At 44.5% G+C, this 23,644-nt stretch overlaps 1 protein-coding gene and 1 long non-coding RNA gene across 2 annotated transcripts in view; one reads left to right on the plus strand and one right to left on the minus strand.

Annotated features, from left to right (window-relative positions):
* ARHGAP31 (Rho GTPase activating protein 31) overlaps window positions 1-23,644 on the plus strand; it is a 106,840-nt gene that overhangs the window by 30,063 nt on the left and 53,133 nt on the right. The gene's annotated exons all lie outside the window — the stretch shown is intronic.
* On the minus strand, window positions 2,296-7,804 carry LOC143840644 (uncharacterized). Its single transcript, XR_013232277.1, has 3 exons — window positions 7,773-7,804; window positions 4,250-4,378; window positions 2,296-2,449 (listed from the first exon to the last, which is right to left on the minus strand). It is a non-coding gene; the product is annotated as an uncharacterized LOC143840644 (long non-coding RNA).

Consider the following 23,644-nt stretch of genomic DNA (forward strand, 5'->3'; position numbering starts at 1 on the left):
GGGGGGGTTAAGTGCCATTCTAAGCAGAATTACAGCTTTCTAAGTCTATCGATTTCAATGACTTTAGTCACTCTTTTTAGGATTGTACTGCAAGTCTTCTCTTCCAGAGGGCATGACGTCCCGGTCAGTTTAAGCTCTGGCACATCTTATGTTAGTAATTATGCCATGGGAAACTAAAAAAAAACAAAACAAAAAGGAAAGCACAGTCCTCAATAGCATGGGCCAAGTTAATGTTTTGGAAAGGACTGAGCAATAGTGCTGGAAATGATGATACTAGAGAAGGACTGGAAGGCAAGCCAAAATGGTGTTTTAGTTCCCCTCAAGCTGCATTTCCAAATGCTTATGAGAAGAATAAAATCTGTGTTTGGGTTAGAATGTGTTTGGGTCCAAGAATGAAAGCAGTCCCCATCCCTCCTATTTGGGGGATGTGCCCAGGGGTAGTCAATCTGTGGTCCTCCAGATGTCCATGGACTACAATTCCCATGAGCCCCTGCCAGCAAACGCTGACAGGGGTTCATGGGAATTGCAGTCCATGGACATCTGGAGGACCACAGGTTGACTACCCCTGCCCTAAATGACCATTTCTGTGGTTGGAAAATGGAAGACTGACATTTTCAATCATGCCTTTCTTGTTATACGGCTCCCCAGTCAAGTCTCTTAACCTGAGGATGCCTCCCTGGTCTACAACATTCTTACAATAGCCGTAATTGTCAATTACACATCTCTGCCTTGAAAGGGCACAGAATCATCAGTGTTCTTTAACCTAGATCCACTGCATACAGACGTCGTTGGTCTGATTATGATTTGGAATGTTGCAACAGGTGGACATCACAGTTTGCTTTTATACGTTGTAGGAGTCCGGAAGAAAAGTGAAGAATGTGGCAGCATACAAAGAATGGAGCTTTACGACTCTCTTGGGTTGGTGTTGTGGTTCTTTTTAAATAGCAACTAACTAGCACGGTTACAAAGATAAATCTAGAAATGTGTGTGGAGACATCTCAAAAGCCAGAGAAGTAGCAGATTATGATTTTAATTGAGGGCATGGTTTCCTCCTCTCCCATGATAGCAAAATCAAATATATTATGCAAAACAACAGAATAGCCAAATAAAGTATACCCACTGGGTATTCTATATATTCAGTTGGCATAATTTAGCATAAAGCTTAGATTTATTTGCCTCTGGTTTTGAATTGTCTGGGGATAGGCTTTTAAGGGGTTTTTTTTAAAGAGCTGTATACAGTTAATCCTGCTGCTACAGGTGACACCTCATCCTACGCAGAACTTGGATTAGTGTTCTGTTTGTAAATTTCCTTGTGTGTAAATTAGTGCCTAGTGTTCAACAGGGATTAATCCTGGGTCTATCTGCAAGTAAGGCATGTGTTTCTTAGTGAGCTGTAATCTCCTCATTCTTTCTTATCATCATCATCATATCTAGTTCTCGACATGGTAAAATCTGTGGATACTAAAATACAGAGACTGGAGCTATGAAAAGACAAAGCAGGTCTTTCTGCAAACCTGAATAATATCCCAGATTTGCAGAAAAATCTGAAATATTAAAACAAACCAACATTGGGGATAAAAAATTGTTCAAAATAATAGAAGCAGACCCGTTCGAAATAATAGGAGCAGTCTTGTAGCTTTATGAAACAAATGCCCACACTCAGTTTTCAAGTCTGTCAGTAGGAGGCAGGGAGACGAGGCCCTTTTCAAGGCAGATTGAACTACTAGGCCCCTTCTCTATGCAAAGCAGAGGCTGTGCCATAGATCCACAGCCCCTCCCCTATCCGGCACTTCATCTTGAGATCTGTCTATTGGAGTAGAGTTCTATTTCCAGATCTGGTTATGGGGAAAACAGCATCTTATAAAAAGTTTCTTGCAGTGTCATCTGGAGTGCAGATGTGTCCGATGTCCATAGTTTTTGAGTTCTGGTGCAAAATCATATATGAACAGCTAGAGATAAGTGTGGCAGATAATGCTACATGTCTGAGCCATTATCACAAATGTACAATTAAGTCACTCATGCAGAGTCCGGGAAGACGTGCAAGGTCCAACTTGTTAAATATCATGTGTGGATGGGATTACAGACACTGCCTCCCACCCTTCTTCATGAATCACAAGTGGAAGAGTTTCATTTTTCCAGAAGCAAAATACTGCTTTTTGTATGCAGGGAAACACAAAGAAACAGAAAGGCCCAGCAAAACAAACTTCCCATTATATCCACACACAGACCCATCTGGGAAAATTTTAGTTTGAATCCTGGAACAGTGCGATATCGTGAGAATTCTTCAATTTCATGCCACTGTTTGAAGCTATCACATATGAGGATGCTTAAATGTGATCTGTTGTACACACTTTCTGCAACATCTTTTCACATTATATTGATCTCTGCAGCATGTTCTACTATTTTAGAATTGCTGATAAAGCTCAGGATTCTCAGTGGGGTTAGAGACCTATTCAAAATAGATAAAGGGGTGGGGGGGGGGGGAAACCATGAGGATTTATAGTGCAAATCCAAAACAAAATTACATGTGGAAGTGAATGGGTTTTGATGGTTATATCTCTGCTTAGGAAGTGCATCAATACAAAACCACTAGTTGCTCCTGGATTAGCAACAGAATTATAAGGTCTGTATCACAGCCTCTGCTTTTTAAAAAGCAGCTCCTCCTCCCACCCCTACAATGCAATTCTAAACAGGTACACCCTCTGAAATCAGTGGTTTTGGGGGGCATAACTCTTGTCCAGGATTGCTCTTCAAAGATCTGCACATTGGGGGGGGTCTTAATAAAGAGCTCCGAATAGTGGGCCCTTTAATCAAAGATGCTGAATCAAGAGAGCCTCTGCTGACTGCGGTTTTTCCAGGGAACATGACTGATGCATCTTTCACATTATAGTGGTGGAGGTGGTGGTGAGGAAGCCTAGATCTCCCTGCACCAAAAGCCATTTTGTGTTTTCATTTTTGGTTCTGCTGGCTACATAATGAGGCTGTGAGAGTCTATTATATTCAGAGCTGTAGGAAGCCATTGAAGTGTTTTAGGTACCAGCCAGTATTTTTCATTATTAGGAAACAACAACAACCAAACAGTAATACTGGCCAAGCACTAGTTTCAGTAGACCTCAGGGAGATTCTCTTGCTATTACTACAGTTCAGCCGTTTCTGCATGAGGAATCTGCTTCTGGACAGCCTCTGGTCACTGGGAGATTTTAGAGCCCCCTCCACATGACATCGTCTGCATCCTGAGGCTTGTTTTGCGTTGCCACCTCATCAGGAAGCAAAAGGCCACTATGAGGAAAATGGAAAACGCGGGAGAGGTCTCCCGTGACAAGACGTGTAAACGCGTGGCTTACAACCATGTGTTTACAAGCAGGAGGCATCACGAGATTTGCACCTCCATGTGGAATGGTCTTATTTTCAAAATAGTCTGTTGCAGTTTGAATTTCTAAACTTATGGAGTTTGCCTTTACAATCTCCCTTGAGGCTGAACCTCATTAGTCCTATTCAACGTGATGGGGAACAGAGGACAAAAGAGTTTTGCTCAAGATGTAATATGCCTTAGATTGGGTTTTAACCTCTTTCTCTCTTAAAAAAAAAATTGATTCGGTTCGCACCATTGCAGTTCCCCCGCCCCCATGTGGTCACAGTCCCGCAGAAACTTAGTCTTATTTCATGATTTGATGTGTTCCTTGCCTTGCATTAGAGTTTTCATGCTGGTAACAAAAAGTTAAAATGATAAATCCTTAACATTTAGTACTCTCCACCCTCTAACCTCTGGCACAAACAAGATCAACTTAAGAAGTTAGGGTTTGACTTTAGAGATGGCATGGAGTCATGGCGGTGGAGACAAACTCTTTGGGCAACACGGGCTTTAGGGGCTTACCAGTTACAACAAGCGAGCCTGCAAGGCATTGTGCCAATGCTGGAATCCCAGAATAAGTTGTTCCTAATTTTCTGCTTCTGTCAGAAGCATCTCACAACACCCTAAAGCTCTCTAGCATTATCACAACATAAATGATGTTACAGGGAACAAGAACTGAAGTCACAAAGTATATGATTGCATCCTGTAAGTCTAAACTTGGGGGGGGGGGGAGATGTAGGGCATCTGAGCTCTGTGATGAATATCCCAAGGCCAGGACTGGTGCAACTTCAAACATAGTGTCATCCTTGCAAGTGCACTGAATTCAGTGGGTTGGAAGGGTATAACTTTGCTTAGGAAGGCACTATAAATCTCTGCCATGCTATCGGTTCCACCTACCTTTCATTTCAGAAGTTGCAAGGCCAGGCATTATTATTTAGCTTCCAAATGAGCATGTTCTCGGTAGGTTTCTAGACATCTGCTTTCCAAATTTAGCAAGATGCTGGGAGAGCATCCAGAGTGCAGGATCTGGATAAAATGAGAAGAATAATTAGAGCCAACTGTCCTCTGACTACTAATGGACTGTCCGTTGCTGAAGAGTCTTGCTGCTTACCTGTGTGCCTGTTGAACTGGGAAGAGGACAAAATGGAACCCTGACACACCTCAAGAGGTGGCGGGCTGTTACCCACCTCCTCTTTCTAGATGTCCCAGCCAAGGATGTTCTTCTGGGTCTTAAGAAATGTCTGCTCCATCTATCTAAGCAAATCTCAAATTTGCCTTAGGATTTATCCACATTTTTTTTTAAAGTTTAGAAAACATGATGGCTCTTTGGTCATAAAAGGCAATTAGTACATAGTTTCTCCCTGTACTGTTTTCATGTCTGATTTAGCCCCAAAAATATACTTAGCAAGCTTGAACTGCTGGGAACTGCCTCCATGCCAGCTTTAAAAAAATAACTTTTTTGTTTGCAGTGTGGAGGCTTTAAGTGTTATTAGCAACATTCTGTCTCAGTGATGTTGATGTATGGAACGTTGTGTCAGAAAGGACAAAGTGATGTCACTTGTTTCTGCTTCACCACTATTGATATGCCAGTTGTGTTCTTAGTGTTCCTGATGCTACAGATGTCATAGTCTGCAGGCTGACTCAGCCTAGGCATTTGCGGATGAGTCCAGGGTTTTCTCCAAGAGCCACGAGACTATCATAATTTAAGAGTGATGGTGCTTCGGCCACCAAAGCGACTGTTCGTGCTCGAAACAGCCAGTGCTACAGTGCGGGAGGGGGGGTGACGGCATGGGCGCAGCTGCATGCGTGTGCAGGTTCTGGCAGCTTTGGGCGTGAACAGTTGCTTCGCTGGCCAAAGCACCCAACCCTCTGATTGACAGTATTGAGATTGAGGGGAAAGGAAAGAAACAGAGACCTTTTTTGCACATTCCATAGCAACATACCCAGCTTTGCCACCCAAGGAACCCCTTACAGAGAACTGCAGCCAATTCCACTCTCCTGGCAACTTCATGACCATAATCTTTCCCTTCTGCTTCTCAAAGTTTGAAGCTTCTCTCCTACTAAGACTGGAGGAAGACATCAAACTTTGCTGAGCAGAGTGGTGAGGTGAGTTGCACGCCACCATCTTGCCTTTGTGTATCGTGGGACTCACACTAAGGTGCCTAGAATTCTTGGGAAGTTTCTCATTCAGACACAACCTAAACCCAGACCGGCTTAGCTGGAACAAATATGCCATTCATATAATGTGTGAAGAGGCTCTAAGAACAGTATCTGGTGAAGAAAGGCCATACATACTTGCCTAAGAATTGTCAGGCTGCAAACAGCTAGGCAGTTTCTGAAGAGTGATGGGCCTGATTTCCCCCTTAAAGCTACCAGAGCAGTATAATTATACTGGATGATGACAATTTAAATAGATTGGGAATTGCCTCACTCCCTGGGTGCAGTGGGAACAAGAGGCCAGCTTGCTTATTTCTGTCCTGATTCTTAATTCCAAATGTCTCTTAGTTTCTTATGAAGTGGAATTGTGAAACTGAGAAGAGTTAACAGCGAACATCTTCTGGTGTAGTTGATTTTTCTAGACGGAAGGAAGACTAGATCATTTCCGAGAGTGGGAAGTACACACTGTACTGTTGCCCTTCCTCTCCTTTACAATTGCTTTATGTGCTGATAAGTCCATTAATGTATATAGGAACAAAATACTGTCTAAAAACTGCTGCAGGCTTGGAGGGAGTAGCTTATTTATCGTGGGCCCTATCCGACTGATATTTGCGACAGTCCCACTAAATCCAGAGAGATATTTCCAGCAGTGGTGGATATGTGGCTGGAAATTACTTTCAGCCTTTCCAGGTGCTGTGGACATGTGGAAATTAGTTAGACAAAAGACCATGATGAGACTGAACAAATGAACAGCATATTATGGGAAATGACACCTGTAATGTAGCTCAGAGCTCCAGTTTAATTTGTGGACAGCCACATGGAAGCCACTAAGAAGCACTGACAGGTAGGCTTAGGGGTGCCAGATCTCTCCTGGCAACCCACAGCGGATTGTAGAGGAACCAACATCAAGCCAGTGTCTTCTGGGTAATGCTCTGAAATTTGAGCAAAAGCTCTATGATAAAACCAGCTTCTACCACAGAGTTTCAGCCCAAATACCAGAGCATCGCTTAGAAGTCAATGGCATGATGACATCACTTGCGATGCTGGTAACATGGCCTGGGCCTTTCTCTTTCTCTTTCTACTTGTACTTCTACTTCTCTTCTACTTCTCTTTCTACTCTGATAGGCAGCTGGGGGCAGGGCCTGGTGGTGGGGGATCCCTGCTTCCACTGGGGAAGGGGCTGGCAACCCTACGTGAGCCCTCTTCCAGGTGACTGCTGTATCTTCTTCACTAGCCATTGGATGAGCAGCTTCTGTCCTACGGCAGAAATTACCGGATACAATGCAATCCAAAGCAGAGTTACACCCTTCGAAGTTTGTTTAAAGTGAGTTCAGAAGATTGTAACTCTGCTTAGGACAGTGCTGCAAAGAATTCTTTACACCAGGAGCTTTCTGCATTGAGAGCCCAAATGTGCCAATGCTTTTCAGAGATCTCATTTGGTGCTTCCTGTAGGTCTTCAGTTTTGTTCAGTTTGTGGACTCTTGTTGCAGTCTTTTGCTTTAAGCCTTCCTCTTTTAATGCGACTCATCTGTGATATCTTTGGCAACCCCCTGGGATGACACAGCTGCCTGATTCATCTCCAAGGAGATTTTGAAAACTTTGAAGCCTTCAAAACCTCTTCTGGAGAATAAAACCTTCTGTTTTCTAAATTTGGTCTTCCAGACATCATCAGGGTTTGTCATACAAGATTTTGCTGCTTTTCTCCGCCTCATCGTTTTTGCTCTTATTATCTTCAAATGCCAGTACCTGTGACAGTGAAGGGGGGAAGATGATTGGTACCACAAATATGAGAACGGGTGCACCATACTGGCTAGCACACTGAGCTGTGAACCAGGAGTAGTAGAAATACTTAGATTTTTGGAGGATGGAGCCTGGATAGGGTGAGGTTTGGGGAGGGAAGGGTTTGTGGTTTGTGATGTTAAAGACCTTCCTCAGAATGGCCCCGGTAAGAATAGTCCATGCTGTATAAGGCAGCTTCAAGGGTCAGATCCTCTAATGCAGCATTACTTGGTTTTATGTGGCCATTGGTCAAAATACTATTATTCAGGGCCAGCCCCTCCTCACAGTATCTGTAACACAGAAGTAGCAGTACTAATCTACCTAATCAGTCTGGAATAAGTGAGTTGAGCTCCTGTAACAGTCTGATCATTGTAAAGCCATGGTCTTCAGCCCAAGATCCAGGACTCCCAAGTCTATGATGGAGCCATACTTGTTTGCCATGAGGCCCTCTGAAGCCACTAGTCTTCACCAATCAGAAGCTTACTCTGAAAGCTTTCCCATGACGTTTCTTTTTTCTGCCTGCCCCAGCCTGCCTTGTCCATTCCTCTCCAACCAGTCCTTCGATGTGTGCATGTGGTGCAGAACTCCCCAGTGATATCACAACTCTGGCTAGTGTCACATGATTAGTGTCACATGATATCACAACTCTGGCTAGTGTCACAATTCCTCTGCAGGTCAGCTCAGTGTGTCCCATACCATAGTTCCACCTGGGGGTTAAAGGAGAGTCCTTGGTCTTAGGGTTGGGCACTGTGGTGCCTGAAGTGGCCAGTCACTCCCAGCACAGCCAGGATCGGACCGTGGGGGGTGGGGAGGACATTGGAGTGCTGGCAGGCGCACACACGCAGGCGCAGAACTCCACACCTGCGTGTGTGTGCCTGCTGGCGTGCGGATGCCCACGCCTTCCTTCCCCCCCCCTGCACCGGGAGCGACTGGCTGCTTTGGGCACCAAAGCACTCAACCCTAGTAAAGATTAAGAACTATCTTGTTACTATTTTGCATCTACTTCTTCTTTCTTTTTATTTTAACTTGGGATGGGATGCTGGGAATTGAACCTGGGATCTTCTGCGTACCTAGCAGATGCTCTCTCACTAAGCACTTTCTAACATACTTTGTGTCCCCACTCTATTTCATTGGCTTCTTGAGAGTGTGGGGAAGCTCAAAGTGCAATGAGGTTACATCCAGCCTGTTTAAGGATTTGCAGGGCCTGTAGCACTGAAGCCCCTGTTTAAGAATATGCGGGGCCTTGGCAGAACACGGCTGGCACTGTCACTTGGTGGGGCACCCTTCCCAGGGATAGTTGGAACTTTGGAAGCAACTTTTGAGGTCCACAAGCATGTATGAAGACCCCTTAACATTGCAGTTGTGAAAGCCCCTAACTGTACAGCACCACATGGCCTCTGGAACTACGAGACCCATGTGCTACTAGAATAAACCGCCTCTGGTTACGTCTTCTGTTTGGTACAACTCTGTGCTACAAGGGAGAGAAGCAAGGCAACTATTTCCAGGGACAGCCATGAGCCGGGTGTTCTCCAGAATGTCTACTTCCAGCCTTAATTTTGACTCCTCCATAATATTTCATCATGATTTTTTGCCTTTATTACATTTTACAAAATATTCCCATAACAAAACTTTGGCATTAAGTGACAACCTTTGGGGGAACCTAAAAAATAATGTCTAAAATAATTTCTAAAATGCCCCCACCCCCTTCGCACACTCTTCTTGCACCCGTTGTGCCTGGAGTGGCAGTTTGCCTTTGAACCATTCAGGCACTCCTGGTTAAGAGGAGAGAAAATACCACCTGAATTCCTCCAGAAGGTGATGATGCACAGCGTACTTTCTTCTTGAGAATCACATTCAGGACTCCGTTCCGTGCGTACAAAATAGATGTACAAAATGTAAAACTTTACAGACTTTAAATGTCATCCACTAAGCATATAATGGATGTTCTCTGTGTTTTTACGAGCTGTTGTATCCTCTCAGCCAACATGGCTTCTTTGAGGTGATTAATGGTGCCTTCTTGGATCACTGGCAGTAACACCACATTCATAAATTCCTGGGATTTCCTCTGCAGTTGTGTTATCTTTTACACTCTCGGGGATGGCTTCTTGCTCCATTTCTGGACTTATTTGTTGGCTTGTTCAGCAGTGGGGCAGTGACCCCTGCCCAGGACTGTTCAGCAAGACCAGTGGCGTGGAGGGTACATGTCTCTACAAGTTCCTTTTACATTTTCTGGTTCCCACCCCTACATTTCTTGGCTCCTCAAGCTTTCTGTCATAGTTACCTCCAGCTTTCTTTTACTTTTTTTCAAGGGAGGGAAAGGAAGACTCTTGTCTTTTTAAGATTCATCAAGTGTAAAAACTGACAAAAATACTGCTCCACCACTTAACATATGGAATGCATTCCCACAAGAGATGCTGCTAATGTCTAGCTGGTATCCAAGATTTTTTAAGAAGAAACAGATACATGAAAGGCTGTTCTGTCAGTGACTATTAGCCAGGAGAACTAAACGCATCTTGTGAGCCAGAGTGGTGCAGTGAAGCCAGCTAGGGGTTCTTGGGCTAGTCACAAAGCAGTTCTTTCAGAGCTCTCTCAGTCCCACCTAACTCACAGGGGAAAGGAAGGGAAAGGTGTTTTGTAAGCCACTCTGCGAAATAAAAAGCAGGGTATAAAAAACAGCTTCTTCCATGTGCAGAAGATAATTAGCAGAAGTTGGTGGCAAGTGCTAGGGCAGGGTTGCCCACTGTGGTGCCCAAGGATGCTATGGCATCCATGACACTTCTTCTGGTACCCACCAGGTATTTTTAGAAAGTGTGTCGAGCCAGTTGCAGTTCTTGCCCAGCCAAGCTTTTGATTGGCCCTTGAAGATTTGATTGGCTGTAGAGTATAAGGATCTTCACTCTATGATTGAAGGTAATCTGTGGCACCCATTTTGTAGCTGCTCTGCCTCCTGCAGCTGTTTGTGGCAGCTGTTTTGTGGTTGCACCCACTACACTGTGTCAGAATTCAAAAGTTGCCTGTACGCAGAGAGGTTGGGAATCTCTGTGCTAGCGCAGGGGTAGTCAACCTGTGGTCCACCAGATGTCCATGGACTACATTTCCCATGATCCCAGCAAATGCTGGCAGGGGCTCATGGGAATTGTAGTCCATAGACATCTGGAGGACCACAGGTTGACTACCTCTGTGCTAGGGGATGATGGCACCATCTTGCTGTGCTTGTGCTCTCCCAAGGGTGGGCAATTTTAAGAAAACCGTCCCAAGCAGGTAGGCTTAGAATCCTACTCACATCTGTCAAGCAGTGTATTTTTATACTGTTCAAAGCAATCTTAAGCAGGTATGCTCAGAATCATAGAATCATAGAATCAAGTCTATTCAGTGAGGCTTCCTAACAAGAAAGTATCCTTAGGATTGCACGGTCAGCCTGCCTCAATGAGTAGACCTTTGTAGGATTTCACCTTTAAGTACTAGACTGGATAGATCTTTGGTCTACTCTTGCAACTGTGGAAACCTTCTTGTGTTGGACTCCAGAGGACAATGTCACTGTTAGTGGAACAGATACGTGGGATCCCGCTCAGCTTAGCTCTCCAAAGAAGGTGCGTGTAGTCAAACTACTGAGAGTCCAATAATGTCTTTACTGTAAAAAAAAAGATGGGAGTTGAGGGCTCAGGAATATGATGGATAAAACCATGTCATAAATTTTATGCTATTGTATATTAATTGATAATATTTACGTCCTGCTTTTCCATATAAATACAGCAGTACAACATTCAATACAATAAAAATGCTATACAGAATATTAGAAATCAGCACATACATAGTAAAAGGAAAAGCAATTAAAGAAACGTCAGATTAATATTAAGATAATAACCCCTAAAAATTCTAAAATCTGATGGCAAAAAAATGACCAGTCTAATAAAATTTCATAAAAGTAGCAGAATGTCTCAAAAGAGTTGCATAAATTCGAACATTTTCCCCTGGTACCTAGAAGGTTTTAAATTCAGTGCCAGACTAGAGAAGCAAAGGTTCTTTCTTATCAGACTTAAAATATGATCAATTTTATCTCATATGACTTAACATATAAAATTTCATTAAACATAAAGTCCTTTTTCTGCAACCAATGCGAGAGAGAGAGAGAGAGAGAGAGAGAGAGAGAGAGAGAGAGAGAGAGAGAATCATAGAATCATAGAATCAAAGAATCATAGAGTTGGAAGGGGCCATACAGGCCATCTAGTCCAACCCCCTGTTCAACGCAGGATCAGCCCAAAGCATCTTAAAGCATCCAAGAAAAGTGTGTATCCAACCTTTGCTTGAAGACTGCCAGTGAGGGGGAGTCCGCGCATGCGCATTTGCGCCGCCGCCATGCCGGCGGCCGCGGCTCCATGTCCCGGCCAAAGTGGCCGGCAAGCTTCTCTTCCCCCCCCCTCCCGAAACAAGAAGCTTGCCGGGCCGCGAGCTAATCGGCTGCTTTGGCGGCTGATTTGCTCGCGGCCTGGCGAGCTTCTCGCTTCGGTGGGGGGGGGGGCGGGAAGAGGGAGCTGCGGCCCGGCACCAAGGCCTTCGCGGCCTGGCACCAGGCCGCGGCCCGCGCGTTGGTGTCCACTGCCTTAGCATACTCTTCATGCATCTTAGCCCTCTTTCCTCAACTCTGGGTCCACCCTCTGCTTGCTTTGGAGTACCGGGCCTGTTTTCCCAGAGTGCCTTGGGGTCATGCCTAATAAAGGCCTTCCTGGAGGCAGGGCCCCTCCAGGCTCTGCCAATACCCTGCCATGAGGGATGGGACTTGATTCCCTCCCACTCTGCCTTCATTGGCCCTGCCTAGGGATGCTGGTTGTACGCAACCACAATGGTGTGTTTTTTCAGTTGTGTAAAACTTTCTCCTAATGTTCACAGGCACTAAATGTTCCTTATGCTCCTTGACAGCCATTGCAATTTGTCCCACCCATCCCAATTTTTTTGCTTTCACAGTTTTATATTTCTCCTTGGAGTTTCAGCATTTTATGCCTCTCCATACAAAGCAGGGTATCCTGTTTAGCTCTCGCCCTGCGACAGTACAGAACACTGGGCTAAAGGATTCAAGGATTTTTCCACTAATAATCCCCACACCCTTTTCCTGGCCAGTATGTTGTTTAAGAAGGATTGAGGTAAGTCATTCAAGAATAGAGATCTGTGCTAATAACGGGGGAGAAAAACGGAGAGAGCCTGCAAAAGGAAAATTTGAGTTTCTGCGGCGATTCCTGGTCTATTTTTGTAAGATGTTTTCAGTATATGTGCAGTTTCTCTTCCAAGGAATGGAAACTCTGTTGCTGAAATCTCTTTGCAAACCTAAAGCTGCCAGACTAAAACTCAGTAAGGAGCAAGACGCATTGACCTCCGTGGGACATCCTTCTGCGCATATGCAGCAAAGATTTCATTCCTTGTAGCATTCTGTGGTGTCTGAAGGCAACTCTGTGGCTCTTCCTTACAGAATCCTCATCATTTAGTACAGGAAATGCTTTGCCACCTAGCTCTTCATTATAGAAGAAGAAGAAGAAGAAGAAGAAGAAGAAGAAGAAGAGTTGGTTCTTATATGCTGCTTTTTCTCTAGCCGAAGGAGTCTCAAAGCAGTTTACAGTCACCTTCCCTTTCCTCTCCCCACAACAGACACCCTGTAAGGTGGGTGAGGCTGAGAGAGCCCTGATATCACTGTTTGGTCAGAACAACTTGCCTGGTTGCTGGACAATCCTTGGATCTCCTGGCCACAGTACACACACCATACGATAAATAAATAAATCCATCAAAGGGGTCCTGGACAGCAGGCCCCTGTATCTGTCTGCTGCCAAGGGGGGCTCCATGACTTGGAGGGAAGGGGAAGGGTGTGTCCCGCCATGCAAGGCCAGATATCTGGTCACCTTAACCGAAGAGGGAGAGCTGGCTGGGGACTTTTTACATTTTCCATTCGAACTGCCTGTCTAGAGGAAAGCTGCAATTACATGCGCGACTGGAAGCTCTGCACGGCCCTTCTTGTGCGGCTGCAATTCCCATGCGGAATACGGAAAGGCTGTTCTAAATATATGAGGCTTGGGTCACTGATGTGTGAAGAAAAGCCATATAGTTTAGAATGTGCTTGTTCCAGGATTCTGAATTGATATCACCAGGACAGAAGGTTGGTTAACAATTTCGTCCAGACCTTACAGTGCTTGACAGTGCATTTGTCATTTGGCCTACTGATGCGGAATTGTTTGAATCCAAAGTTTACTGAGGTAAAGAGTGTTTTTCTGCAGGTGGAAGGCTAGATCATTCCCCAAACCAGCATTGCAATTCAGAAACTGATAACTCGGGGGGGGGGGGGGGGGACAAAGAGAGGCAAGTAACAGTAGACTAAGCTTCTAGTTATAAAGTTTATCATCAAAACAAAGCAAAGCAAGGCCATTTTGTAGACTGTTTTTCAAAATGAATATGTAAGGTTCCATAACTCAGTGTTTTTGTGCTCCCGGATGTCTTAAATAGTGATAAACTGGTTTTAAAGGTCATAAGATGGACTATCAGTCTGTGGGGCTGCCAGCCCTATGCTAGCAAATCTTGGGATATTCTGGGAGTGTTGCATGGGGTAAATTTTGGGTAAATGCAATATCACTTCCTGGAGATGCTTTAGGAATTTCCTCAGTATTTATGGTCTCTATCACAGAGATCTGAAAATGTTCTATAGTCACATGGAGGACTTGACATCACTTCCAAGTAGAGAACATAGAAATTGGGGAGATTCCTAGAACGTCACCTGGACCCATTATGCATGGGGGTTTTAGCACGCATTCGGGGTGGAATGGTGGCGACTAAAATCACCGATAACGCACGGCCGGCCGCAACTGGCTGCAGATTCGATGCACGCCGCCGAAAAAGCCGCGTTAGCAGAACGCAGAAGAAACCGCAGTGACCGGGGCGCAACCAGAAGCGGCGCCGGGATCGCCGCATGCATAATCGTTTACTCTGGGGTTTGCCACCGTTGTGTCCCTTCCTGTGCATAACCAGTTTGCTTCGCTTCTTCCCCCTCCGCGTTTTCCATGTGACCTGAAATCACCGTTTCGGTGGCTGTGCATAATGGGCCCTGGAAGTGATGTTCTTAAAAATCTTCCCAATCTCTTTGCCAGGGGTGGCCAAACTGTGGCTCTCAGATGACTGGGGACTGCAATTCCCATGAGCCCTTGCCAGAATGTGCTATGTTCTTTACCGCTGTGGTCTTTACTTTACTGGGCAAATGGTTAGCTTATCCCTATGTTGATGAAATCAAGAACCATGCCTCTTGAGGTGTATATTTTTATCTGCCTTCACATATGCACTGGCTGCATTAGCACTCACTAGAATTTTCCAGCAGCTTGAGTGAAGGAGACCATTATCTGACAAATGGAGATTTTCTATTGGCTTCAGTTCGAGTGATTTTGTTATTCTAAAAAATAAGTGTAAATTATACTGGCTGCTTTATGTACTTTCAACCGAATCCCTAATCTACAATTCAGTTTATCCATAACTTGACTTCTGAAGAAGACCCAATTTGGGTCAAAGTGCATTAGGTCTAAAGTTTACTATGGTATTGTGCATATTATGTTTTTATAAGACTAGTCTATGGGCTTTGTGCATGTTTTTAATTGTTTTAATTGTATATGCATAATTTTATTATGCATATTGTGGAGACATCCAACCTTTAGGGTCCTAAGTATGTCTTAGTTAGGTGTTTTTGTTTCTTGCCTTTCTGAACCCATATTTGGATAGCTTTTCCTTTCTCAAATACTTCAGTTAGAAATACGTGTTCTGCTAGACCCTGAGACTAATATTGGTGTTAACTGCTGACATTGTAGCAGTGGCAATAGTGGTGGATCTACCAGGGATCACAGTGGATCTCCCAGCTACAGAGATCAGCTCTCCTTAGGGTAGCCAGCTCCATGTGGGTTGATTCCAGGATATTTGGGAGAGGAGCCTTGGGAGGGTGAGGTTTGGGGAGGGAAGCAACCTCAGCAGGGTATAATGCCATAGAGTTCACACTCTAAAGTAGCCATTTTCTCCAGGGGAACTGATCTCTGTCATCTGGAGATCAGATTTAATTCCAGGTTATCTCCAGCCCTCACCTGGACATTGGCAACACTAGTTCTTCAAAAGGAAATGGCTGCTTGAGACGATGGAGGCTTACGAATTCCCTCCCCAAACTCCTTCCCTTGAATCTCCAGGAATATCCCAAACTGAAGTTGGCAACCCTATCTTGTTCCAGCCCAACAGCCAGTGTATCTTCCATCTCCTCCCCTTCCCCCACAGATTCTACTTAAGAAAATGACAGTCTTTCTCCCCACGACAGAGCAAAGGAGCTTCTCTTATCCTCCACCTCATCTACACCAGTGGTCCCCAACCTGCGGGCCGTGGCCCGGCGCCGGGCCGCGAAGGCCATGGCGCCGGGCCGCAGCTCCCTCTCCCCGCCCCCCCCCGCAGTAAAAAACTTCCCCGGCCGCAAGCTTGCGGCCCGGGAAGCTACTTACTGCGGGAGGGCGGGGAGAGGGAATCAGGGCCGGGCTGCGCCCGTGCAGGCCGCGCCCGCGCGGCCCGATCCGCGGGCGTGGCTCGCAGGCGCGGCCCGATCCGCGGGTGTGGCTTCCGGGCGCGGCCCGATCCGCGGGCGTGGCTCGCAGGCGCGGCCCGATCCGCGGGTGTGGCCAGCGCGGGCGCGGTCCCCGCGGGCGCAGCCCGATTCCCTGCCGGTCCCCAGCCTAATAAAGGTTGGGGACCACTGATCTACACAACAACCCTGTGAGGTGGGTATGCTGAAAGTCTGTGACAGGTCAAAAATTATCCCCCGAGCTTCTGCAGCAAGATGGAGATCTGAACCTGGATTCCACAGACTCTACTCTGAAGCTCTAACTGCTAAAACATACTGAATGTCATAGGGTGGGTGATGTTGAATGCTAGCAAGCAGCCAGTTTTATTATTTTGCTTCCTTGTGTTATGTTTGATGAGAAAGAAAAAGAACCACTGCCAAGCCACTTCCCACATTATGAAGCAGGATTAGGGCTGTTGCATAAAATTATGTTCCAATTCTATGTATTGATGCAAATCTTTCCTTGTGAGCAAGTAGTAAAATGCAAGACTTATTACATCAGTCCAAGTTGGAAACCTGGAGAGAGAGAGAGAGAGAGAGAGAGAGAGAGAGAGAGAGAGAGAGAGAGAGAGAGTCTCCTTCAGTTACCTTGCATAGTATTTTGTGGGTTTTATTGTGACAAAGGAGCCATGGAGACTGGAGCAAATATGGGCCACCATAAATGATAATAATTCATCAAGAGTTCTTTACTAGATCTGTTGTGCTAGCCAGGATTCACAATTTTCTTCTACTGCAGCAGTTCGTCAGTATTTGCAATGTCACTGCTTAAGCCAGCCTTTCTCAACTTTTTTTACTGTTGAGGAACACCTGAAACATTCTTCAGGCTTCGAGAAATCACAGAAGTGGCATGAATGTGCAGAATATGGTTGGGAAGCATAGTTATGTACATGCCCACCAAAGGCCCTTCCCCTTCCCACCCCCTCCAAGCCCATCATTTATAATGTGGTTTTGCAATGTTCTGATGCCTTATTTGATTTTACATACTGTTGTTACTATATACCATTCCATGTAATTTGTATTATATAATGTTCAATGTAAACCACCCAGAGCTGCAAAGAAATGGGTGGGACAGACAGACAGACAGACAGACAGACAGACAGACAGACAGACAGATAGATAGATCATTGGCCATTTCAGGAGGGAGTGATGGCTCAACATTACCATATCACCTGATTAATGCTTAACAAATGTATATATATTCTTCATATATAGTAATGACGAAATTAGTAATATAGGTGTAAAATACATCAATTATGAAATTTGAAATTTAAAATGTTTGAAGTAAGGACTATAGTATTTTATAGAAAATGTCCTTAAAAATATAATGAAAGGGATGTTGGGAAGAAATATTTTCTGTTCCATGGACCTAGTAATATAGAATTATAGAATCGTAGAGTTGGAAGGTACCTCTAAAGTCATGTAGTCCAACTCACAACAACCTGCCCACCCACAGTGACCCCAGTTTCATGTCGAAGTGATCCCTCCACCAAAAATCTCCAGAATCCAGCCTAGCCTGGAAGAAATTCACCTACCATCCCACAATAGCAATCAGCAATTCTCTGGGTATTCAAGGAAGGGCCACAAGAGTCAAACACTGGCAAATCCCTTCCTGCCCACCTACTCACAGTCTGCCTAAGTTCATAAAAACAGCATTTTTGTCAGATGAATATCTAGCCTCTGCTTAAAAACTTTCAAAAAAGGAGAACCCATCACCTCTTGAGCAAGCCTGTTCCACTGAGAAACCACTCTGTCAGGAACTTCTTCCGGCTGTTTAGCCAAAAATTATTTTAAATTAATTTCAACCCACTGGTTCTGGTCCAACCCTCTGGGGCAACAGAAAAGAACTCTGTTCCATCCTCTATGTCAGTGGTCCCCAACCTTTTTATCACCGGAGACCACTCAATGCTTGACAATTTTACTGAGGCCCGGTGGGGTGGGGGGGTAGTTTACTCCTCTACTCTCAACCACTGCCCTAACACTCTCTGATCGCTATGGTAATGTTTAAATATCCCTTCAAAATAAGATACAGACATGCCACAACAATGAACATAAGGAACATTTTATTTTCATGGAAATTTTAACTCATGACAATGACAAATCAATGGGAATCCTGAGCTTGTTTCTCTGCAACGAGATAGTCCTATCTGGGAGTGATGGGAGACAATGACACCCGAAGTGTGTTGTAAAGGGCCGGGGGGGATGAAGTAAAGGGCCAGGGGGAGGGGAGAAGGCGTCCGTGGCCCACCTCCAATTAGTCGATGGACCACATGTGGTCTGCAGCCCACAGGTTGGGGATCGCTATTCTATGTGACAGCCCTTCAAGTATTTGAAGATGGTTATCATATCACCTCTTAGTCGTCTTCTCTCCAGGCTAAACAGACCAAGGTCCCTCAACCTTTCCTCATATGTTTTGGTCTCCAAACCTGTCACCATCTTTATAGCCCTCCTCTGGATTCGCTCCAGTTTGTCTACATCACTCTTCAGTTATTTTGTTACATATAATCAGTTACATAATCCCTTTTTGTATCCCTTTTATGTTATGTTTTAAAAATAAAAATATTATTTTAAAAAGATAAACTTTTTTTACAGTGGCATAAAGATCAAAGGCTGAATTTTGCACATAATAGACAGCAAACTGGAACATCTAGAATTTTCATATGGCTTACATGCAGTCAGCAGTTATGTAAGCCAGTAGCAAGTTAACTTCCTGAATCTTATGAAGATTTGCAGGATCCCATATTCTCCAAAATAATGGTGGGAGTGGTGATGGTGACCTGGTAGGGTTTTCAAGGCAAGAGATGTTCAGAGGAAGCTTGCCATTGTCTTCCTCCACATCATGGCCCTGGTATTTCTTGGTGGTCTCCCTTCCAAATACTAGTTAAAGCAAACCCTGCTTAGCTTCTGAGATCTGACAACATCAAGCTGGGCTATCCAGGTTAGCCTGAGGATACAGGGCAGTTCAGAAGGACTTGCACCACCTCTGTGCTGAAGTGTAGTAAAACAAATCATGACTTGATATCGTCACACTCAGACTTTCCCTGTTGCTTCTTGCAGAGGAAGGATTGGGGAAACTCAGAATGACAAATACTTCTCTTGAATTTAATGGGCGCATTAAAAAAAATTCATATCATTTCCATAGAATAGCTTTTTGCGGCGCCTAAAGGATCGCCTGGCACTCCAATCAATTGTGCCTTTCTAACAAATATTATCAGTAATACAGTAATCCGAGAGCAGCTATTAAGGAAGCAAGGGAAATGCAAGTGGGTTTTGACATAAGGCTGAAGATGATAAAGGAACTTGCAGTGGATTTTATCAGGTGCTTGTGCCCTTTCAGGCTCTCGAAGCTTTCAGAACTACTTCTAATTCAGTTAGCATGAAAAGTGATGTATTGTTTGCATCCATACCCAGCATCCCAGTTGCCTCTTTCAATTTAGCTTGCACTTTATGATTGATTTCCTTGTCCACTTTTGTTCACACAATGAACAGCAGTCCTATTGGTAGTAATTGGATACTCTTACTTTCCCCAATCTGGGATAAGCCATTAGTCATGTGGACTTCCTACCTGGCCTTGCCTGCTTCAATGGGCCACGTCAGTTGTTTTAGCAATTTCAAGTCATCCCTTTCTTCAACTGCAGCTTTGCTCTGTTAAAGGCACTGGATGATATAGCAGGTTCATGTAGTGTTGGAAACAGAAAATACACTCGCCCCCCCATTCTGAAAGAGCAAGTGGGCAGAACTGAGAGGGTGCAGAGGAGAGCAATGAGGATGATCTGAGGCCTGGGGACCAAGCCCTATGAAGAAAGGCTGAAATGGGAATGTTCAGTGTGAAGGAGGTTGAGATTGCTCTCTTTAAGTACTTGAAAAGTTGGCACTTGGAGGAGGGCACAGAAGGGTTCCTGTTGGCAGCAGAGGATAGGACCCTCAGTAATGAGTTTAAACTATGTGTACTAGTTAGATATCAAGAAAGATATTTCACAGTCAGAGTAGTTCAGCAGTGGAAGAGGCTGCCTAAGTGGGCAGTGAGCTCCCCCTCAATGGCAGTCTTTAAACAGCAACTGGACAGATACTTATCATGGGTGCTTTAGTCTGATCCTGCATTGAGCAGGAGGTTGAACTAGATGGCCTGTACAGCCCCGTCCAAATCTATGACTCTATGAAACAGGATCACTGTTTGGTGTGTGTACCCATGTTTACCTCTGGTTGACAGGTTTGGTAAGTTTCTGCATTGGTCTAAAAATCATCAAAAGGTACTGAGATGATGTGTGTGTTGTTACTTGGGTTATACAAAGTGATAGAGATGAAGCCACTGGGCCTGAAGACATCTGTAATGTCATTTCTTCTGATATCAGGCTAGCCGTGGTTGGAGTCCTTGGTGCTTGATGCTTGTGTGCCAAGAAGTACCTCTACCTGAGACCCTGGAGAGCTGTTGTCAGTCAGAGTGGGCAATACTGACCATACGAGACCGGTGATCTGATTCAGCATAAGGCATCTTCATGTGCTCATGTTTGATCACTGGACTGCTGCTACTAAAGGGCTACTGAAGGGCCAGTCTTTTTACCACTGATAACCTCCTAAAACATTTTTGAGGCTTAGAGAAACCCCAGAAATGACATGATGGTGCAGAATACGGTTGGGAAGCAGAGCTGTGTATATGCCCACCTGGGGGCCCTTCCCTTCCAACCCCCTCGAGGCCCATCATTGGCCATTTTGAGAGAGGTGGGTGGGTCAAGATGACCATATGTGATCATATTACCCGATACATGTTTAACAAATTTAATGTATATATAAAAATTAACTCCCACGCATTCAGGAAACCCTTCCAGGGCCATCAATAATCCCCAGGGTTTTATGAAATCTTGGCTGAGAAAGCCTGCCGTAGGCACTCTAACCGCAATGAATACATTTTGGGTGATAGTATACCTGTCAATGGTAGAGGACAGGAAGGCCTGGAGGATCATTGTCAATGGGGTTGCGATGGGTCGGACACGACTTTGCACCTAACAACAACAACAACAACAACAACAACACCTGTCAAAGATTATGCATGAACTGCCTGCTTTCATTATTGTGCATTCTTTTCTAAGTGCATGCCTAACATCTACATCCATGTCCCTATCCCAATTCCTCCCAGACAACCATGCACACTAGCTTCCCCAACTGCAGTGCTTATAAACCAACTTCCTGATAAATCAGACAGGTGAAAAACACAGCTAGGAAATAGCACTGTTAAAGCCACACAGTGGTGGGAAATCCCTAATCTTTTCTGGTCTTTGATGTTCAGGAAATGATTTGTCAAACCTGGCTTCTCAAAAACTTAACTCCGTTGTTACAGGTATGTGATCAGTGAGTACCAGATTCCTCCTGGGAGAGCAAGCAAAACAAAGGAGGCCCTGGGTTGCCCTGCTATCCCCAGTCCTAGTTCTCTGGCTTCTTCTTGCTTTATTTATTTATGGATGGAGGCAAATAGCCCTCATGGAAAAGGTTACATATGCTAACAGGAAGTCCCACTGCTTTAAGAGGAAGTGTGGCCTGACATCAACAGGAAGCCCTGTTCAGCCAGGCTACTGCTGTGTTCAAGAGAGAGAGGCCTCTCAAACAATGTCTGCCAGTAACATAGAGCTGACTAGCAGGAAATGAATATGTGCTGGTGTGTGTAGTAGAGAGGAAATGATAAGCTCTACCTGGTCTGACATGGAGCAGAGATAGCAAAGAGAGAGAAGCCTGTGTTTTTCCTTACGATAGGCTTGAGCTTGTGATCTGCCAAATGGAAAACAAAACAAGCAACTAAGAATATAGCAGTGTCCATGGGAAAGTCAGATTTGCAGAAGGAAAAATGCTGATTGACACTCCAAAGAACATTAGATTCTGATCCCCCCCCCCCCCCCGTCAGTCATCAATGAAATAGCCTCACATTCACAAGCAACGGCATTAGTCCAAGTTGGAAGCAAGCCAGTTTAGAGTTTTGTCAAACGATTGGCTTTCCCATCTTCCTCGTTCTCATTGTTGCTTTGAAAATTAAGAAGAGCAAAGTGACATCATCCATTAAAACCTAAAGCTGAAAAGCCAGGGAGGTGTTTGCAATTATCATTGTTGTTTGTTTTGTTATGTTTTACCTGCATTTTTGCCAGATAGGTCTGCAAAGTGTTTTATAACCAGGTGAAAACCAAGAATGCCAGTCTCAAAACAGCTCAAATGCATTTAAATCTCTGATCAGCCGTTCTCAGCATGATCAGCCGTTCCCAGGGGGTCCCTGATCAGCCGTTCCCAGGGGGCCATATGACCCACATCTGATGGGAGCCACAGAGTGAAAAATGTGAGAAGGGAAACCCCAAGGGTTTATGGGGGGCCCTGGTACCAGAATTGATTAAATACCTTTTTTGTTATGACATAATTGCTAGAAGGTTTGACCTTTGTCAAGGGAAAGAAAGAGAAATCAAGCAATCCGGTCTTTTGTGTGTGCTTGAATTAAGGTATCCAAGGGGAAAAAATGAATACACATGCTGTGCTTGGCTGAAAGTTCTAGAAATCTCTCGCATATATATAAGATAAGGGATGTTGAGTGTCGTTAGCTGACTCTTAGCTTAGGCCTTTTTAAAGCCGTGCTCATTGTGCATGCAGCCAGCCTACTGCAGGGGTCCCTGGAACCTGTAAAGAGCTCCTAAAGAGGCTATGGCCAAAAAAGGTTGAGAGGACCCAGCAAGTAACTCTCATTACAATAAATTACCTCCAGTTTTGTTTAAGTACCGCTTCTCTTGTGGACCAGTCATGTTGCTTGCCCAAAAGAGCGCATTGTGGGACATGCCCTAACATCATCAGAGCCTTTCTTGGTTAATGCTTTGCTGAATTTTGCTAAGCAAAAAATGGCGATCCAAAACAGGTTTATGTCCTTCTGAGCCCACTGAAGAGTGTAATTCTGTTCAGGATTTCACTATTCTTTTTTTCTATAATGTTCATTTTAATTAAAAAATAAACAAAATTAGAAGTCAAACAGATACATGCCACGTTCTAAAATACAAGTCACATAGCTACCATAAAAATATCAGCAATACAAGCTTGAAATTAATTTCTCATTTTAGATAGAAGAGCATTCCATTTTCCAAAGTTATCAGACACTTGGCCACGTAGCAGACAAGTTAGTAGGCATAACCAAATACATTCTGCTAATTTTTAAATCAATGCTTCTTCTTTGGGGTTATTTTCTTCTTCCAGTTCTGAGCAAAAATTAGCCATGCGGATGCTATGGCATGAAGGTTCTCTCTACTAGCCCCATCTTCCATCCTCAGTATAGTCCAAGGAGTGCTGGAACATACTGGAATGCAAAATAAAAATGGTTGTTTTTGATGTATGTTTTGATACTGATGTATGTACCAATATGTATTGGTACAAATTTTGAGGTGGGCCTGTGTTTCCAGCCCCCCTCCGCCAAGGTTACCAAAGTGGAAGAATGCTTATGTGCATTGACTAAACCTACTACACCAAAAGGAGTTGTGCTATGAATATGCAATCATGTAAAGATTCCATTTTATGCCGTGCTTGAATCAATGGACATATGCACTCATGCGCATCAGTAACCAGGTAAGGGGCGGGCGAGACACCAAAGCATTGATCCAAGGGCATTGGATCACAAGTTCATGCACTGTGGATTCAATTGAGTCTGGAAGTGAAAGGCCAAGAGAATGTTGGATTGCTAATGCAGGAATGTTGCTTGGCTGACATGCCAGGGAGTACCCCCTCCCCAACATCTG

This window comes from Paroedura picta, chromosome 6 (genome assembly GCF_049243985.1).
Source record: "Paroedura picta isolate Pp20150507F chromosome 6, Ppicta_v3.0, whole genome shotgun sequence".
NCBI classification, from domain to species: Eukaryota; Metazoa; Chordata; class Lepidosauria; order Squamata; family Gekkonidae; genus Paroedura; species Paroedura picta.